Source organism: Trachypithecus francoisi, unplaced genomic scaffold (assembly GCF_009764315.1).
Source record: "Trachypithecus francoisi isolate TF-2019V2 unplaced genomic scaffold, Tfra_2.0 Lachesis_group16, whole genome shotgun sequence".
NCBI lineage: Eukaryota > Metazoa > Chordata > Mammalia > Primates > Cercopithecidae > Trachypithecus > Trachypithecus francoisi.
Genome location: NW_022681461.1, coordinates 69,209,476 through 69,229,187, shown reverse-complemented (window position 1 = coordinate 69,229,187; position 19,712 = coordinate 69,209,476). Strand labels below are relative to the sequence as shown.

The 19,712-nt window shown below is 39.9% G+C and overlaps 1 protein-coding gene across 3 annotated transcripts in view; it reads right to left on the bottom strand.

Annotated features, from left to right (window-relative positions):
- The window catches only part of ASTN2 (astrotactin 2), a 1,009,693-nt gene that overhangs the window by 221,667 nt on the left and 768,314 nt on the right, over positions 1 to 19,712 (bottom strand). The window lies entirely within an intron of this gene.

Sequence of the window (19,712 nt, the reverse complement as noted above, 5' to 3'; positions counted from 1 at the left end):
GAGGTTGAGGCAGGAGAATCACTTGAACCCAGGAAGCAGAGGTTGCAGTGAGCTGAGATTGTGCCACTGCACACCAACCTGGACAAGAGAGTGAGACTCCATCTCAAAATAAATACATAAATGAAAAACAAATAAATAAATAAAGTTGGTAAGTTGGGCTACATTGTTACTCAGTAATTGTGCAAGATATAAATATTCAAAGATATTTTTAGACAACCAAAAATTCCTTTCTGTCGTCTGTCAACCTACAAAAAGTATATCCTTCCTTTAAAATTTATATCTAGTCCTATATTTTCCATGCAGCCCAACATTACATGGAAAACACAAGCTTTGGATCAAGCCAACTTCATCTGAAATCTCAGTTCTGCTTGAAAATACCTCTGCAACTTTAGGAAAATGTCAATATCCCGGTGACTCCAATGATAAATTCTGAGAAATGGAGTTAATAATACCAACGAAATCAGTTATGAATACCAAATGAAAAAGAAGGAGGTAGGACTGCCTGGAAAAGACATGATTTCTCCTTTTTGTGTGTGTGCTTACCTGTTCCCTTGTTCACACTTTTCCTGCCTCTTTCTTCATGTGCACACTGAGATCTAATGCATGCTTCATTCTGTGCCATCTCTCTTGATCTGTAAACCAGTATTTCCCACCTCTGTGCCTTTGCTCACTCTGTGCTGCTTTTCCCCTCGGCCTCTCCACATCTCTTCTATCTATCTATGCTCCATTCCAATGCTACTGTCTTTAGGGAATCATTCTTCATTGCCCCAGCCCTTCTTTTCTGAATAAGTGTTTCTACTTATGAGATCTTATTTAAGTTCATTTTCCCTTCCCATTTTCTGCTGACCTCTAAAACAACATTATCAACTCTTGGAGACCAGCGGCCATGGCTTCCATTCCTACCCACTTTCAGTGCCAAACATGGTGCGAGGGATGTATTTGATACTCAGTCAGAGAGAGAGATTATAGAATTCTGAATGGCTACAGCTATACTCATGATCTAGTCTAGTCTCCAAAACTCTTCTGAGGAATCCTAGGGATCCTAGGAAGCACCACAGCAATTGATTGTATAGAAAAAGAGGGAAACTGAGCAGGCAGGGCTCTAAACTCTCATTTCTGTTTCAAACAGAGCAGTTTCACTTATATTTCTTTTATAGACTGGCCTTCTATACAAGATTTCATAAAAATAAAGGGTTCTATGGCTATATCAAAAACCTTGAAGAAGCAAAGTGATTTGTACATCCAAGAGGGTTCTTTTTACATCACAGACTATGTGAATGGTATCCTCACAGATGTGTAGTGCGTAATCTGAGTGGTAAAACATGGTAATTTTATACTAAGAGACGGAGCTTAATCCATCTGGCAGCTTCAACGAAGCCTGGTAATGTCAAGGCAAGCTTCTGCCTCAGTAGAAATAGGGGCCCTGAGCCCTGATGTCGGGGAGAAAAAGGAGAGTTGTCTCTTGCTCTTGTTCTCGGCTTGTAGTGACATGCAGCTGATCTGGAAATGGACTTGCCAATTAGAAATACAAATAAACGCAGCCTTCATTCATTACTCTCTGGGCCCTCAGGCCTGGAATCTGGCCTCCACCTTTTCTGTCTGGCTGTCAGCAAATGCTTGTGAGTATCAGATCAAAGGCTCTCAGGGAGGAAGACAAGGAAAATTCCAGTTAACCAATCCTTCACAGGGATTAAAGAAGGGTAGTTACCAAGACAAACAAAACAAGGGTATAAGGAAGGCATCCCAGCAGCTAGAGACAGGATAGTCTTATATCCAGACCTTTCAAAAGAAGATGATGATGACTTTTCATAGACCAGAGGGACAGTTTTGAGGAAAGATGACTTCAAACTTGGGAGAGAATAGCCATTCGGGGAGAAGGTCAAGAGAGAGTCAGAGCAATGAGGACACTAGGGACTCATTAGCCCACACTCTGGCCTAGGTCAACAAACTATGGCCCATGAGCCAAATCCAGTCCCCTTCCAGCTTGTGTAAATAAAGTTTTATTGGAACACAGCCACCCCATTCATTTATTTATTGTGAAAAACCGCAACGACAGAATTGAGTAGTTACAACAAAGACTCTATAATCACAAAGCCTAAAAATATTAACTAACTTACCCTTTTCAGAAAAAGTTTGGCAACCCCTGCTCTTGACCTAGTTTACAGATGGGGAAACTGAGTTTCAGAGAAATGATCCAACCACACAAGAATATGGAAGTATGATGGATTAGGTAATGTAAAAATTGTGGAATCAAATGTACCATCAATATACTTAGATCATGCATCTCCAGGGAGAAAAAAATAGACTGGGGCATCTTTTCTTCATATAATGGATTTCAAAAACTATTGAAAGAACACATTTTTATGCTGATCTAGTACAAATCTTCACATTTTACAAAAGAGAAAAGTGTGTCCCAAAGAAGGAAAATGACTTTCCAAGGTCACACAGTGAGTCAGTGATCCTTTCAGCACACAATCCCAGTTTTCTAATAACCAATTCATCATTTAAATGACTATCTCATGTTATCTCATATTTTAAAACACAGATGGCATGATCCCCATAGCACCTTGCTATATGCACATAATTTCATTGAGAAGAAATACAACTTGATGCTAAGAGTAAAAATCCCCTTGATCAAACAAACATTCACAGTCATTGGGTTAAAGATATAACTATCCATTTAACAACACAATAATCTATAGATCTTTGCTAGTCGGCTTCTGTTCAATAAATCTTCAGTTTTTTAAATCTATCATCCCTATTGGTGCAGTAAAAGCCCACAACCTTGGCTGAAAATTGCACCACAGTAGCAGTATAGAATTTACAGCTGAATTTAAGGGTTAATTTTGCCAAAGGAGGGCTATAATCTGGTCCAACCCCATTGAAACCTACGACCAAAATAAGGAGAGGGACTTATTTCGAAGTCTCATGCACTTGTATTAACAGTGACCCTTTTCTTAGAGACGCGTCACGCCTAAGTTATGATCTAGATGAGAGTTAAGATGGAACACCATTAGCCATTCCATTAATTATTCCTCTGTAGACATTACAATTGCAAAAGCCAATTGCTTCTGTTTCAACGTTAACCTGTGGTTAAAGTCATCTATTCGAAAGGCAAACGTTATATTCTTCTCCTGCTTAAAATTCTTCCATTGCACTTCACTGCTCTTAGGTTAAAGACCAAAACGCTTAAGACGGCACATAGAAAATGTGAGATTTAGACAACATGCTGCCTCTCCAGTTGGATCTCTTATTCTGTTCCTCCTAGTTCAGCTACAATGGCTAAATTCCTTGCATATACCCTCTGCCCCTCTCAATCCTGTCACAGGCTCTTCTCTCTGCACAGAATTCTTTCCCCAACCCCATCTCCAGCCCTGCATTTTCCAAGCTAACTTCCACTCATCCCTCAGGTCTTAGTTCAACTGCCTATTCCTCAGAAAAGCCCTTCTTGAATTCCTCATGCCACTAATGTATACTAAGATATATATATATATACACACACACACACACAGGGTCTCACTCTGTCACCTGGGTTGAAGTCAGTGGCACAATCTCAGCTCACTGCAATCTCTGCCTCCTGGGCTTAAGTAATCTCCCCACCTCAGCCTCCCAAGTAGTTGGGACCACAGACACATGCCACCACACCTGGCTAATGTTTTTTTGTTTTTTGATTTTGTTGCTGTTGTTGTTGTTGTTTTGTATTTTTTGGTAGAGACAGTGTTTCGCCATGTTGCCCAGGCTGGTCTTGAACTCCTGAGCTCAAGTAATCTGCCCACCTCAGCCTCCCAAAGTGCTGGGATTATAGACATGAGCCACCGCACCTGACCTATTAAGATTTCATATTACAGACCCTCAAAGCATCCTGTTCTCTGTATCACCTATTAACGTCTCGAGATTGTAGACTACATGAAGGAAAAGACAGCATCAGTTTTGCTGATCCCATATCCATCTTACACAGTACTCACACAGTACCAGTACACAGCAGGCTTTCAAAAATATTTTAAATATTTGTTAAATATATAGTAAACATATATACCCTGTGCTGCCTTATCCAAGCATCGATGAACCTAAGAGCCAGAATTGGTAAATTACAAGGACAATAACTAATAAATGATTGTAGTCAATACACAACCTCTTCCCAAAGTAAAATTAGTGCTCTAATCAAAAGGTCAACAGATGAATAGCTGAGCACTTTTCCAGTTACTCTGACCCTCTCTAGGTTTTTATGTAGGCCCTTGCCATTAAGTGAATGGGAGAGTTAGGTTAAAATACGGTGTCTTTAACAGGCCAAGGAAAAAGAACATTTTTGAAGAGACTTATCCTCTGTTCACATTTCCCATCCCTCTGAACAATGCTTCCAAAATAGGATCATGTCTGGTTTCAAGCCCAATTCAGTTCCAATGACACTACAACCCATTCATTTGAGAACCTGCCAACTGAACTCTCTTTTTTCTCCTCCCAAATTCCTGCTGGGTATTATTTTGCTGCCACCAAAAAAAAAAAAAAAAAAAGCCTCAGTTGAAGTGACAACTCCTTGTTGGGAGGGCAGCCAGGGCTTTTCGGCAGGAGGTGATGGCACCGCTTGCCCTCATCCAGAAAACAAAACAAAGCATCAGACTAAGGACTTCTGAGAGAGCCAAAGCTGCATGGATGTTTGTTCAATATTCGGCAACAGTGCAGGGCTCTGCCTCCCTAGTCAGACAGGCTTGCTTTGGCACTAGGTTTGCACTTGAAGCATTTAAAAGCTCCACAGGGACCAGAGGGGCTCAAATTAGAAACATTAAGGGAGAGGGGAAAAGGGTGAGACTTTTATATCATAAAGAATGGCCTTTATTACAGCAATGGCCTCCCAGGAATTACTGAAATTGGATCATTTCTTAGGCGGAGTTACCGTCTCCTGTTGGAGGAAAGCAATTGCTCTGAGGCCTGACTCAAGGATCCACACAAATATCTTTAAGAAGGGGAAAATAGCCAGCTGAAATGCCATTAGCAAGGCCTGCACTTCTGTGTTGTGCAATATGAACTTCCTCAGCCCAACAATCAAAGTCCAGCATCATTAGTGTGCCCTTTATAAATAATAGTACCAACCTAAAAGAGTTATTGTGAGGATTAAGTAAGGGGCCTGGAACAAGTTAAGCACTCAATAAATATTATTTGTTATTGTTGCTGTTGCTGTACTTGTTATAATTACATTGCTGTTGTTGTTACACGACATTAAAATTGAAATTTCTGTTCAGACACCAAGGCCTAATAGAAGTAAAATTCCAAAGTCATGCCCCTAGATGCAGAATTTACAAAGGAGATGAAATCTAACCAATTTCATAACTCTAGAAAACTCAGCCAGAACAAAGACATAAAAAGAGGTTAGACCAGGCACAGGGGCTCACACATGTAATCCCAATACTTCGGGAGGCCGATGCAGATGAATTACTTGAGCTCAGGAGTTTGAAATCAGCCTGGCCAACATGGCAAAACCCCATCCCGACAAAAAACACCAAAATTAGCTGGGCGTTGGCACACGCCTGTAATCTCAGTTATTTGGGAGGCCGAGGCACAAGAATCACTTGAACCCGGGAGGTGGAGGTTGCAGTGAGCCGAGATTCTGCCACTGCATTCCAGCCTGGGTGACAGAGTGAGACCCTGTCTCAAAAAATAAAATAAAATAAAATAAAAAAGAATAAAAAAGGAAAAAGAGAGGTCAGAAAGCACCAAGAAAAGATTTTTCTTTTTTTTTTTTTTTTGAGATGGACAGAGTCTTGCTCTGTCACCCAGGTTGGAGTGCAGTGGCACAATCTCGGCTCACTGCAACTTCCACCTCTCGGGTTCAAGCAATTCTGCCTCAGCCTCCTGAGTAGCTGGGACTACAGGTACATGACACCATGCCTGGCTGATTTTTGTATTTGCAGGAAGAGATTTAAGGAAGTTTTTTTGTTTTTGTTTTGCAAAGAACTATTACCATGTTTGGAGTCTTCAGCACCCTAGGCAGCTCAAGTGTTACATGCTATCTTCTAACTCTAAGTGTTGTGAGAGGAACCCTCAGGAGTGCCACTTGGAGAACTTGGATATATTCTCAGCAACTGGCAAGAAAATGGACTAGGTTCCATCTTCATCTGAAAAAGCTGTAGTGGCCTATACCACCAGAACAGAAGGAGCTGTATGGGGATTGGCCCAAACCCCCAGAGCTTGCCCAGTGAAGAATGCTTGTTTCCTCTGAACTGTATACGGGTCACACAGAAGAAAGAACCGGCCTGGAACTGTTTTAAGCTCTACCCAAGAGGAATCTAACAGAGTGATGGGTCCCCCACAGTGAATCTCCATGGGGTAGGAAGCCAGAGAAACAGTAGGTAGGAAGGGATCACTGAAGTCAGCCAAAGAGAAATGGCACTGTTCCAGGTCTTGCGAGAAGTCCCAAGCAATGGGGACTGATGAAAAGCCCCTGAACAAGCCCCCAAGGGAAACGGCCAGCTTTTTAAAGATGCCAGGACCAGAGACTGCAAAGCCAGGTAAAATAATTCTAGAGCAAGTATGACCTTCCTAATCCTGACCATTGCTCTCTCTCTTTTTTTTTTTTTTTGCTTATACAGTGAAGGAAGGGGAAGAAGAGGTGCAAAGTAAAGAAACAGCATGAAGGCCAACCATATCCCACCTCTTAATGCTCCTATTGGGAAAGACAGGGAGATTTTATTTGTCAAAAGATTTGATTGAACTATTGGACTGGAAATCCTAATTCCTGATTTGAACGTATGTCAGCAATGTAAAATATCGATAGTGCTGCTGCCTATTCCATAAGTGATAATAGATTAGATGTGGTCTGCTAAGATTTTCATCTAGAGGTAGAGGGAAATTAACCCAGTAAACATATCACAAAGAGTGGCAGAATCAACTCATATGTATATACTTTTGAGCACACATGTTTTCACAGACTATATTTTGACTATTCTCAACTTGCACTATGAACTGAACCGTTTATATCCTCATTATAGTACACGTCACATTTCTATTGATGTAATATAATAATTAAATGAATATATTTCTCTCCAAATATACCATAAGCTTCATGAGAGCAATGACCATGGCCATTGTTAACGAACATTTGCATTCCCAGCACAGAGTTCACTGCTGGACATCATGTAAACAGTCTGCAGGTAAATATCTGAACAAATGAATATGTGAATGCATAAATCTGACTCCTGCTCCGCTAGTGCAACACTTATCAGACTTCAGACCAACTATCCCAATTTATCACCACAGCCCCAAAGACAGTTGGTCTTCGTTTTATTTTATTAATGTACACTTGATAGATCAGAGAGGTAAAGTAACGTGACCAAAGTCACACAGCTAGTAACTAGTCTAGCTATTTCTACCCAGTTTCTCTGCTCTTCCCACTGCCCATATTTCCTCTCTGAAAAACTTTCAGCACCAGTTTTCACTCCTACAGGATGAGTCATGTCCTTTCCAAATATTTGTGTCTTCCCGTTACCTCCCACCCCCAGGCAATGTCCCCAACCACCCCCACTCATTTCCATGGGCTAATAGGGTCTCCTGGGTGGAAAGCATTCTGAAGGTCACCTGGTCAGAAATCCCATCTAATTTTTCATTTACCACCAAATAATCCTCCAATTTATTCCTGGACATTTCTAAAGATGTGGAAATCAGTACCTTTCCAGGCCTCAAGTTCCACTGTGGAAAGACTCTATTAAACTTAGACTAACTTCTCATCTGGGAACCACACTTCTCATCCTAAGCATCAGACCCAAGCCCAGAGTTATGTACTTTACACTATTAGATGCCTTATCTACAGTACTCATGCCTGGTCTCTAGTTGGGGTGTAGGGTCATATTAAAATTAAACAACTAACTAGGTAGATGAAATTCCTATCCCAGGAAAAGTGGGGCATTCTTGGGTAGCTTCTGAGAAGGTATATGTGTATGAGTATGTGTATGTTGTGGTGTATGTGTTGTGTTCACATTGCAAGCACACACACACACACACACACACATTTGGGGAATGGAAAGAAGCAACAGTGGAGATTCCAAAAATAAGAAGACAGAATTATAAAACTGCCAAACCCTAGGACAACTGATTTCCTAATCTAAGTGAATTTGGAAGCTCTTCCCCTAAATGTATAAGTAATAAGCACAATTACAGAGGAGCAGCTATAGCACAGTGTTTTGCTTGAGTTTAAATTCCATCTTTTTCATTTTCTAGCTGGGTGACCTTGGAACAAGACCTTAACCTCTCTAAGTCTCCATTTCTTCATCTGTAAAATGCTAATAATTTTAGTACCTAAATATTGGATTAGAAGATAAATGAGAAACCAAACTTAATGGAAAATATCCAATGCTAGGGTGTCAAGAGCATCATCAGAGGTCATTTGTTCCAGCCCTTGGCATTCATCCTAGCATTATTCAACTCTCGTACATGTCTGAATCTGTAAATCTTCCCTTGAAACCCGCCTGATGGTTTAACTGTCAAAAATTTCCCCTTAAATTACCTGTCTTCTACCTACAAGAAGACAGTATACCAGGGTAGAATTGAATGCATAAGTCCAAAACTGTTGAGTCAGACCACCTGATTTCAAATCTTAGTCAAGTCACTTCACCTCTCCAACCTTAGTGTGTTCATTTGTAAAATGGGGATACTAATTCCTCATCCAACTCTTCTAGGAATAAAACAAGATATGTTGTGCTAGCCCATTTTCACCTATGATCTCATACAGTTCTCCAGCATCCTACAAAGTAGGGATTGTTGCCCCCTTTTACAAATGAGAGAACTGAGGCACAGCGTGATAAAGTATAACTTGCAAGAGGATACGTGTCTTCAAGTGAAAGCAGTTAAATTTCTGAGGCAGGTCACACTCTCTGTGGGAGAGGGGCCCCTGGACGCTGCCCAGTAGCCTAGTAGTGGCCAGTGTCTTGGCCAGAATCAGGAATCAGTCGGCATTGAAGGGTAACATCTACTTCTTCCTCCTGAGACAAGGCAGGCTGTGGTCAGTAATAGGAGGCTGAAAAAAAGGTCATATGTGATCTCCTGCTGCCCTCTAGTGCCTACTTAAGATGATTGCTCTGGGGAAACCTCTTTTCTGATCCTTGCCAAAGAACGATCATGGTGTGCAAAGCAACTTGCACTGAGGGAAGCCAGAGAAACAGTAAAAGCTAGCTATGATGCAAGGAAGCTTAGTGCAATGACTAAAAGAATTCTGAAAGAGCATTTGCTGAGGCCTATTCAGTGCCAGGTTTACAGCTAGGCACAAGGGGGGAAAATATGAATAACAATTTGTTTCAATCCTTGTGGCACTCAAGTGTAGAGATCTGATGGGGCATATTGGCTGGGAGGGAAAAAACAGAGATGGAGAAGGAGATGCTGAAGATATGACAGAGAGAAAAGATAACTGATGGAGCAGGATCTTAAAGGAGACAGGAAGAGAAAAAATTCCAAGGTGGTAATGGAAGGGATGTGGTCTGAACTTCATACACATCTGGACGTGAAATTCAGTTTGGTCAAAATTAGGCATGCAACCAGGGCCTCTTTGTATAGTTATACAAGTTGAGCTCTGTAAAAAGGTGACAAGGCAAAAGGGCGGGTGGGGACTAAATCCAGCCTCAGCTTCACTTGCCATGCCTGTGCTCATGCAATTGAATACAAGTAGAGGAGCTCCTCTTCCTAATTCATATAAAAGGTAACTTACAGGCTAGCCACAGTCTTGCATGTGACCATAGACAAGCTTCTTCCTCATAGTAGTCTCTGCTTTTTATGTATAAAATAGGCTAATATCACTGACAATATAAAGTTGTTGAGATTTAAGATAATGGGCCGGGTGCAGTGGCTCACGCCTGTAATTCCAGCACTTTGGGAGGCTGAGGTGGGCGGATCACCTGAGGTCAGGAGTTTGAGACCAGCCCGGCCAATATGGTGAAACCCTGTCTCCACTAAAAACACACAAATTAGCTGGGTGTGGTGGTGGGCACCTGTAATCTCAGTTACTCGGGAGGCTGAGGCAGGAGAATCACTTAAACCGGGAGGCAGAGTTTGCAGTAAGCAGAGATTGCACCATTGCACTCCAGCCTGGGCAACAAGAGTAAGATTCTATCTCAAAATAAATATATATAAAATGTAGGGTCATGCCAGACACTTAGTAGCCACCCAAAACATGCCAGTTCTTGTTATTATTACTATTACTAGTATTATTCTAACAACATAGTCTTATTTTTAATGCAGTTTTATTTTTAAGATGGTGATAGGAAAAGTGCTTGGACAACGGAGAAGATAGAAAAGAAAACCACATTTCCCAATCTTCTATTCTTTGCCAAACGCAAGACATTGTGGATCTCGTGGAATCCTCACAACAGTGCCTTGGACAAGTAATGTCGTAATTTTTTACAACTATAATATACAGCTGAAAAAACAGAGTTTCCGAGAAGTGACAGACCGCAGTCGAAGGTCATTAGGCATTCAAAGTCTGACTCCAAAGCCCCTTTTCTGTCCAAAGGAGTTGAGATGGATCATTAACAGGAGAACTGCCTTCTCTTTCTTGGGATCAAGTTGTTTTACTTTCTTAAAAACTCTGTTTAAAACTTACCCCTCAAGAACAGATTCCAAGATTAGTTCCTTCCCAATTCCTTCCTCCTCCTTCCAATCACTTCTCAGGCTAGGAGTCAAAGAGGAAATGCTCAGAAACGATTATTCTTGGACAAGGCTTACGGAATTGGAGGCCTCTGAGAAGCTAACGGCCTGCTTTAGATAAAGACTCCCAGATTGTCCCACCTGAACATATTTGAAGCAGGAGAGCAGGCCAACAAGGTATACCAGCCCACCTTGGGGCCAGTGGGAGGCCACTTTGGGGCCAGTGGGAGGTTGCCAGTTTCAAACATCCAGGAGGGTATGAACATCGGCTGGAGTCATCTAGGAACCATTAGTCAGTTAAGGGAACCATTAGAAAACAAGCTGCCACTCTCTTACCACTTTCCTGGGGGTTTACAGTCTTGCTTTCACATTTCTAACTTCTTATTTTTAACAAAATGTTTAAAATACTCGTGTTAAAAGACCACCTTTAAACATGTTAGTAGGCATTACTTTTGGAGAACATGTTCAAGAGTTACCTCTCCATTAGCTCTCCTCTGCCCTGTAAACTCTGCTGCTAGGGGCAGGGAGAAGGATTAATGAGCCCACTCAATGAAAAATAAAAGGGCTGAAACTCATCAGAGACTTCCTGTCTTACATTGAGGCTATCAGTAAAATTAATATTAACAATAGCTACAATTTCACAGGCACATGTGCCAGGCCAGATGTTCTGCTACTTGATTTGCATACATTATGCCCTTTGGTCTCTATAAATCCTAACAGTGAGAGGTACGTTTCATTATTGCTTTTTAAAGATGAGCAAATGGAAGCTCACAAAGGGAAATTCAGGGATCCAAGAACACCTGGCTTGCCATTGTGACCTTCCTTAATTCTAAGCACTCTTCCATAATATTAGACTGCCTCCCACTCTGCTACATTGCTAGAGATTCAAGTTAAGGTAGTTATAAACTCTGGAAATTGAATATTCAATTTTTGTTGCTTCTGCCCATTATGTCACAGTAATCAGCAATAAATCTCTTACCATAGTAGTCTATGGACAATCAATAGGTAATTGGTTGAAAAACTATGAAGCATCCAAACAGTGGGGTACTATGTACTTAAAAATGAATTAGAATAATATTGTATGTGATTGTAGTAATCACAAATACATTTTACTAAATGGAAAAAATGAATATGCAGAACAATGTTTAAGGTTTTTTGTTGTTTTTAAATAGGCACTGGGCCTCTCTGTTGCCTAGGTTGGTCTTGAACTCCTGAGCTCAAGCAATCCATCTTCCTTGGCCTCCCAAAGTGTTGGGATTACAGGTGTTAGCCACCATGTCCAGCTCAGAGCAGTGTTTAAAGTGCTCTCTTTTGTATAGAAAAGAAGGGAGTACTATATATATATATATATACACACACACACATATATTATATATATTATATATATTATATATATATATATATATATATAAAATCCAGGGATAAGAATAGAAGCCAGAGTTTTGCAGTATATCTTCTAAGTTTTAGCTTTGCACCACACAAAAGTTTTACATACTTTTTCTTTAAATCACAAAAGAAAAACAAAAACAATCTCTACAAATTATATACCGACGGAAAAAATATCTATAACTCTAAATCAAAGTGTTGATATAGCTGTATAGAGAAAATAAATATTTAGAGTGGCTTTTAAATACAGTATTCTGATTTTACAGCTTAGTGGTGTGCCACCACACCCAGCTAATTTTTGTATTTTTAGTAGAGACGGGGTTTCACCATCTTGGCCAGGCTGGTCTTGAACTCCTGACCTCAAGTGATCCACCTGCCTTGGCCTCCCAAAGTGTTGGGATTACAGGCATAAGCCACCATGCCCAGCCTGCATTACTTCTCATAAAGCCACCTATCAATCAAAAACATCTATTTGGGATGCTGAACAAACACAAATGATCTGCAAATCTAGATGTAATGGTCTTATCACTAGCTGTAATATTGGTGATATAGCTTGGATGTTTGTCCCCTCCAAATCTCATGTTGAAATGTAATCCCCAGTGTTGGAGGTGGGATGGGGTAGGAGGTGTACAGGTCATGGACATGGATCCCTCATCAATGGCTTGGTGCTCTCCCTGTGATAATGAGTTACTTCGAGATCTGATTATTAAAAAGTCTGGGACCTCCCTCCCTTTCCCTTTCTTGCTCCCTCTCTCTTGCCATGTGATACCCCTACTCTTCCACCGCCTTCCATCAAGACTAAGAGCTTCCTGAAGCCTAACCAGAAGCTAAGCAGATGCTGGTGCCATGCTTGTACAGCCTGCAGAACTGTGAGCCAAATAAACCTTTTTTCCTTATCAATTACCCAGTCTCAGGTACCACTTTATAGTGACACAAAATGGACTGACACAATTGGTATTGCTATTTTGAAATAATAACCTGTCTGTTGTGGGCTATAGCGAGTAAGCCATTACATTACTGTGATTGGGAACTAAGCTTTTTCAGCATGACAGACAACTAATTCAGGTATTAAGAAGAGTTACGAAAAATTATGTAAACTGAAATTTCAGTTGGAAATCATAAAAACTTACGACTTGTTTTTCTCTTTGAAAAAATAAAAACATTTCATAGCTCTGCCTACTGAAAAGGCCTAGAAATAATGACAATGTACTAAGCAATAAATACCCCTACTGCCCAGATTCTGGTTTCTAAACGCTATTTTTCATTAAAAGGAACAAAGGATACTTGGAAAAATTCCTGAATCCAAGTCTGGAACAAGTATGGTACAAGCTGAGCCTGGGATGTTTTGTTGTAACAAAAAACAAGGTCAGGACTAATGAAGTCATTTCAAAAGGACATACAAACCAACTTAAAGAGAATCACATTGGCCTAACATTAAACAATTTGAACAAGGAAAACAATAATAATTGCAATTGATTGACATTTATCAAACAAATAAACTTCCATTAATTCATAATGTTCTGAAAACTGAAACCAAAGCCAAACCAAAACCAAGAAACAAATTAAAACCAAATTAACAAAGCTCATCAGTTACTATTAGAGACTGCTAGGAGACAAACATATTGTTCTAAAAATTGATAAAAGAATGAAGTTATCAGCCATGCTTTGAACTGGATTTCAGGGTAATCACATTTTTTATGGAAATACTGCAGGTAATAAGAGCAGTAATAATGACAGAATCACAAAATTACCATTTCATAATTTCTAATAAAAGAATAAATCTAGACAACTATCATCAATGAATCCTAAAACTACTAAGAGAAAGGCTAATGAGAAAATTTCTAACGAATGGATTGGACTGATAGGTTCTGAACTTGCTGATCAAACTTAATGTGACTAAAAGTAGTACAACAGGCATTAAGTGCCTCTGATATGATTCTATAAGATGCACACGGCAATCCTGTGTGATTCAGGTGGTACTCCTTGGATGACAGACAGAATTTGGGGGTCCGTAGACTTGTATAGGGAAAAAAGTTACCTTTATTTTTAGTATCTTATCATTGCAATTTACTATTTCCTTAAATTATGAATGCCACTAACAAAATATAGTAGTATTAACATTTCCTATGACTGACATAAGGAAACTCACATATACTTCTATCACATTACAGTTATTACAAATCTCAAAATACTTACGGTTGACCCAACTTAGAATTATGATAGACTCTCTACTAGATCTTATCATGAATAAAGATGCACACATATTACTGTATCATACTTTTAAAATATTTTGATAATTATGTATTGACCTAATTTATTTCTTTTGTAGTCTTTTGTATTTTATTTTATTTTAAAACATTTTTCTGAGAAAAGGGGTTACAGTCTTCATCATTCTACAAAAGGAGACTATAAGACAAAAACAGGTGGTGAATCTCTAAAAAAGAGGAACAAATTAACACCATGAGGAAGCACTTAGCTCAATCTGTAATCTGAATAGTTCTAAAGGACAAATGAGCCGACATCTTCAACAAATAACAGCATGGGCAAAATTAAAGTGTGGAACTATTATAGATTAGAAGAACACCATATAGACATTTTGATCTATATTATTTATTTATATTTTTATATGTATTTATTTATTCTTTTTTTTTTTTTTTCTTGAAACAGAGTCTTGGTCTGTCACCCAGTCTGGGATGTAGAGGCATGATCTTGGCTCACTGCAACTTCTGCCTCTCATGTTCAAGCTATTCTCCTGCCTCAGCCTCCCAAGTAGCTGGGACTACAGGTGTGCACCACCACTCCTGGCTAATGTTCATATTTTTAATAGAGACAGGGTTTCACCATGTTGGCCAGGCTGGTCTTGAACTCCTGACCTCAAGCGATCCACCCACCTCAGCCTCCCAGAGTGCTGGGATTACAGGCGTGAACCACCACACCCGGCCTTGATCCGTATTTAAATATACAGACTATGAAAGATATTTTTGAAGCAGTTAAGGTAATTTGAATATAAAATGCTAGATGTGATAATGATGTTGAGCTTATGTTAACAAAAATAACTATCTGTTTGCAATATACACTGGGATATTTACAGAAGGAATAATACAATGCTGTATCTGCGATTTGCTTTAAAAGACTCTAGCAACAAAAAAACAAATTGCAGATAAGCAATAGCTGAAGCAAAGTTGGCAAAATATTGACAACAATTATTGCTAGGTGATGAATACATAGAGATTTATTATACCATTTTCTCTCCTTGTGTGTACTTAAAATCTTCCTTAATAAAACATTGAGAAAAGACGGCTGCCAGATTACACAAAATTGAAAAGGAAAATTATTGCTGGGAAATAGAATGAGGGGAGATTTTTCATATTCTACATTATGTACTGTTTTGATTCTTTCTTGTAAATGTGTGCTCACTTGTATTGTTTTTTAAAGACCATTTTTAGAACACCTTTAGGTTCACAGAAAAATTGAAATGAAGGCACAGAAAATTTCTCTATTTTCGTGCCCCCCCACCCACCTGCCACATAGCTTCCCCTGTTATCAACATCCCCAACAGAGTGGTACATTTGTTACAACTGATGAACGTACACTTACATATCATAACCACGTGAAGTCCATAATTTATCATAGTAATCAGTGCTGGTGTTGAATATTCTATGGGTTTGTATAAATGTATAATGACATGTATCTACAACTGTAGTACCATGCAGAGTATTTTCACTGCCCTAAAAATACCATGTGCTCCACCTATTCATCCATGTCCCCTGCTCCCAACTCCTGGAGACCTGGAAACTCCTGGAATCTTTATTCTTCACAGTTTTACTTTTTCCAGAATGTCATACAGTGGGAATCATACAGTATGTAGATTTCAGATTGACTTTTTTTTTTTTTTTTTTGAGACAGTCTCACTCTGTCACCCAGGCTGGAGTGCAGTGGCACAATCTTGAGTCACTGCAACCTCTGCCCCCCAGGTTCAAGTGATTCTCCCACCTCAGCCTCCTGGATAGCTGGGATTACAGGCACCCACCATCATGCCCGGCTAATTTTTGTATTTTTGCAGAGATGGGGTTTCACCCATGTTGGACAGGCTGGCCTTGAACTCCTGACCTCAGGTGATCCACCCACCTCGGCCTCCCAAAGTGCTGGGATTATAGGCATGAGCCACAGCGGCCGGCTGCCTTCTTTTACTTACTAATACGCATTTAAGCTTCCTCCATGTATTTTCATGGTTTAGAAGCTCATTTCTTTTTATTGCTCAATGTAGTACATTGTCTGGATGTACCACAAGCTATTTATCCACTCACCTATGAAGGACATATTGGTTGCTCTAAAGTTTGGGCAATTATGAATAAAGCTGCTATAAATATCCATGTGCAAGTTTTTGTGTGGATATGTTTTCAACTCCTTTGGACAAATACCAAGGAGCACAATTGCAAGATTACATGGTAAGACTATGATTTAAGGGACATGAAAGGAATGCAGTATTTTGCTAGGACAGATGTAAGGATGGCTGGGCTTAGTGGGCTAGAAATGACTTAGTGTGCCAGTCAGTGAAAACAGGGAGGTAGGAGGTGAGACTCAACCCCAGAGGCAGAGACTCAGGCATCAGACCAGATTGAGGACTAGCTAAAACAGGGCTAGGGCAGAAGCAGCTTTCCATAACATGTGCCCACCAAAGTGCCATTGAGGTAGGAGGTGAGACTCAGCTCTGGAGGTGGGGATTCAGACACTGGACCAGACTGAGGACTAGCTAAAACAGGGTCAGGCAGAAGCCATATTCCACAAGACATGCCCACCAGTGTGCCATGTCAGTTCACAATTGCCATGGCAACACCTAAAGGTTACCATCCTTTTCCATGGCAACGATCCCATGAACCAGAAGTTACCCTTATCCTAGGAATTTCTGCATAAATCACCGCTTAATTTTCATGTAATTAAAAGTGGGTATAAATACATCTGCAGGGCTGCTACCTTGGACACACTGCCTATGCAGTAGCCCTGGTCTACAGACAGCGGGACCTATGCTGCTACTCTAAACTTCAATAAAAGTTGTTATCTAAAAAACAAACAAACAAACAAACAAAACAGTACATTTGTAATGTTTTGTAAGAAACTGCCAAACCACCTTCCAAAGTGGCTGCACATTTTGCATTCCTACCAGCAATGAATGAGAGTTCCTGTGGCTCTGAATCTTTGTCAGCACTTGATGTGCAGCATCTTTTCATACGCTTATCTGCCATGTCTATCTTCTTTGGTGACATGTATATTAAAGTCTTCAGCCCATTTTTTTAATTGGGCTGTTTTCTTATTGTTGAGTTTTAAGAGCTCTTTATATATTTTGGATAACAGTCCTTTATTGGATGTGTCTTTTGCAAATACTTTCTCCCAGTCTTTGGCTTGTATTCTCATTATCTTGACATTGTCTTTCATGGAGCAGAAGTTTTTCATTTCAATGAAATCCAGCTTATCAATGATTTCTTATGTATTGTTTTTTTTTTTGTTTTGTTTTGTTTTGTTTTGTTGTTGTTGTTGTTGTTTGTTTGTTTTTGAGACAGAGCCTTGCTCTGTCACCCAGTCTGGAGGGCAGTGGTGCGATTTTGGCTCACTGCAACCTCTGCCTCCCAGGTTCAAGCAATTCTCTGCCTCAGCCTCCCAAGTAGCTGGGATTACAGGCACATGCCACCACACCCAGCTAATTTTTGTATTTTTAGTAGAGACAGGGTTTCACCATCTTGGCCAGGCTGGTCTTGAACTCCTGACCTCAAGTGATCCACCCACCTTGGCCTCCCAAAGTGTTGGGATTACAGGCATAAGCCACCATGCCAAGCCTGCACTACTTCTCATAAAGCCACCCATCAATCAAAAACATCTATTTGGGACGCTGAACAAACAAACACAAAATCCTTAATTGTATTAAGCCACTGAGATTTAAGGGTTTATTGTTTATAACAACTAGTACTGTCAAACTATGTAAGTACTTAGAACATGGGAAGGAATCAATAAATGCTAGTAATCACCATGACGATGATATGATGATGATCATGATGACAATCCCCCTGGACAAACGGTCCACAAGGGCAGCAGGTAGGAGGGCCGGTCAAGTCTGACTGAATGGCTGGGTCAGGGGAGCTCGGCCTCCCAAAGTGCTGGGATTACAGGCATAAGTCACTGCGCCCAGGCTTATGTATTGTATTTTTAAAAAGCAATAACATTTTCCTATTCTTCAAAATAAAACAGAAGAATAGATAAGCAGTGACATGAAAATAATATGTTGGGTGGAGGTGAGGGGTTGGGTAAAGGAGACTGTCTCTTTGTCTGTGGCCCGGCAGTCTTACAGATGCCACTTGATGGAGTGATTAATGGTAGCAACTATAAAGAGGAAAGCTGGCTGAAATACTGGAGCAAAGAGGAGCAGGAGATCTGGGACTGGGGCTGAGATTCAGGGCCTGGCAGAAATTACGCCTATGAAAAATTTTCCCAGCAGCCCTCATTGAGCATTGAGTTGAGTTGAGGTTGTTAGCACTGCATAGGGAATTTTCTCTGGGCAATAACATTATTATTTCTGACCTCTGACTATCCATACAAGTTCAAACCGTTACAAATTGGGTCTGGTCAATGAATATGAATATATATGATATTAAAATAAAGCTTCAAAATTCTGGACCAGTTGTTTCCATTATCAACCCAAGGAAATAAACTAGAAAGGAAAAAAAATGTATCTGCATAAGGACATTTTTACAATCTTATTTGAGACTGTTCAATGTTCAAAGTTGGGTCTGTCAACTTGACAAACTCTTAGGTGGCCAGTTTGACAATTATAAAGGCCAGTAAAAAATTATTTCAAACATTTTTCATATTAAGTAAATAAAATGCCAAAATTTATATTTATTAGAAAAGAAAGTTTTTGAATACCTAGAATTATTATAGATATGTATTAACAGAGTAAGAGGAACTTAGTAAATGTTTACAATTAGATAAATATAACCAACATCATGATTATATTAAGCTGGTTGATAAAATTGACTCTTTTAAAATGCTCTTTTATGCTTTAAATTTAAATTGAATTCAAACATCTATTGAGCACTTACCAAGTATCAGGTATAGGCTAGACCGAAACATTTGGGGCCGAGTACCTCACATCATATGGAGATAGAATCAGAGTTTCAGCAAAAAGTAGAACTAAGTAGACCAACAGATAATAAGAAAAGGAGGGAAGAAAGAAAAAGAGATGAAGAGAGAGCAATTTGGGGGCAGGGAACAACTCTAAAATGGCCTTCAACAATCCCCCCTCCTCATATTTACCACCTGTTATAACCATCTCCACTAGAGTTCCTTGCTCCCAACCAACAGAATACGACAGTATTGAGAGGATGTCACTTCTGTGATTAGGTTACAAAAGGTGTAACTTCCATTGTATTAGACTCCCTCTTGCTGGCTTTAAAAACAACGAATGAGTAATGAAGAGGCTCATGTGGCAAAGGATGGAGGGCAGTCTCCAGCAAAAAGTCAGCAAGGAACTGAGGACTTCGGTCCAACCATCCTTAAGGAACTGAATCTCATGAAAATACATATGTCATCTTGGAAATCGCTACTTCCCCATTTTAGCCTTCAGATGAGACCACATCTCCTGCCATTAACTTGATTGCAGTTTTGTAAGACATTGTGAAGGAGAGAAACCAGATAACCTGTGCTTGGATTCC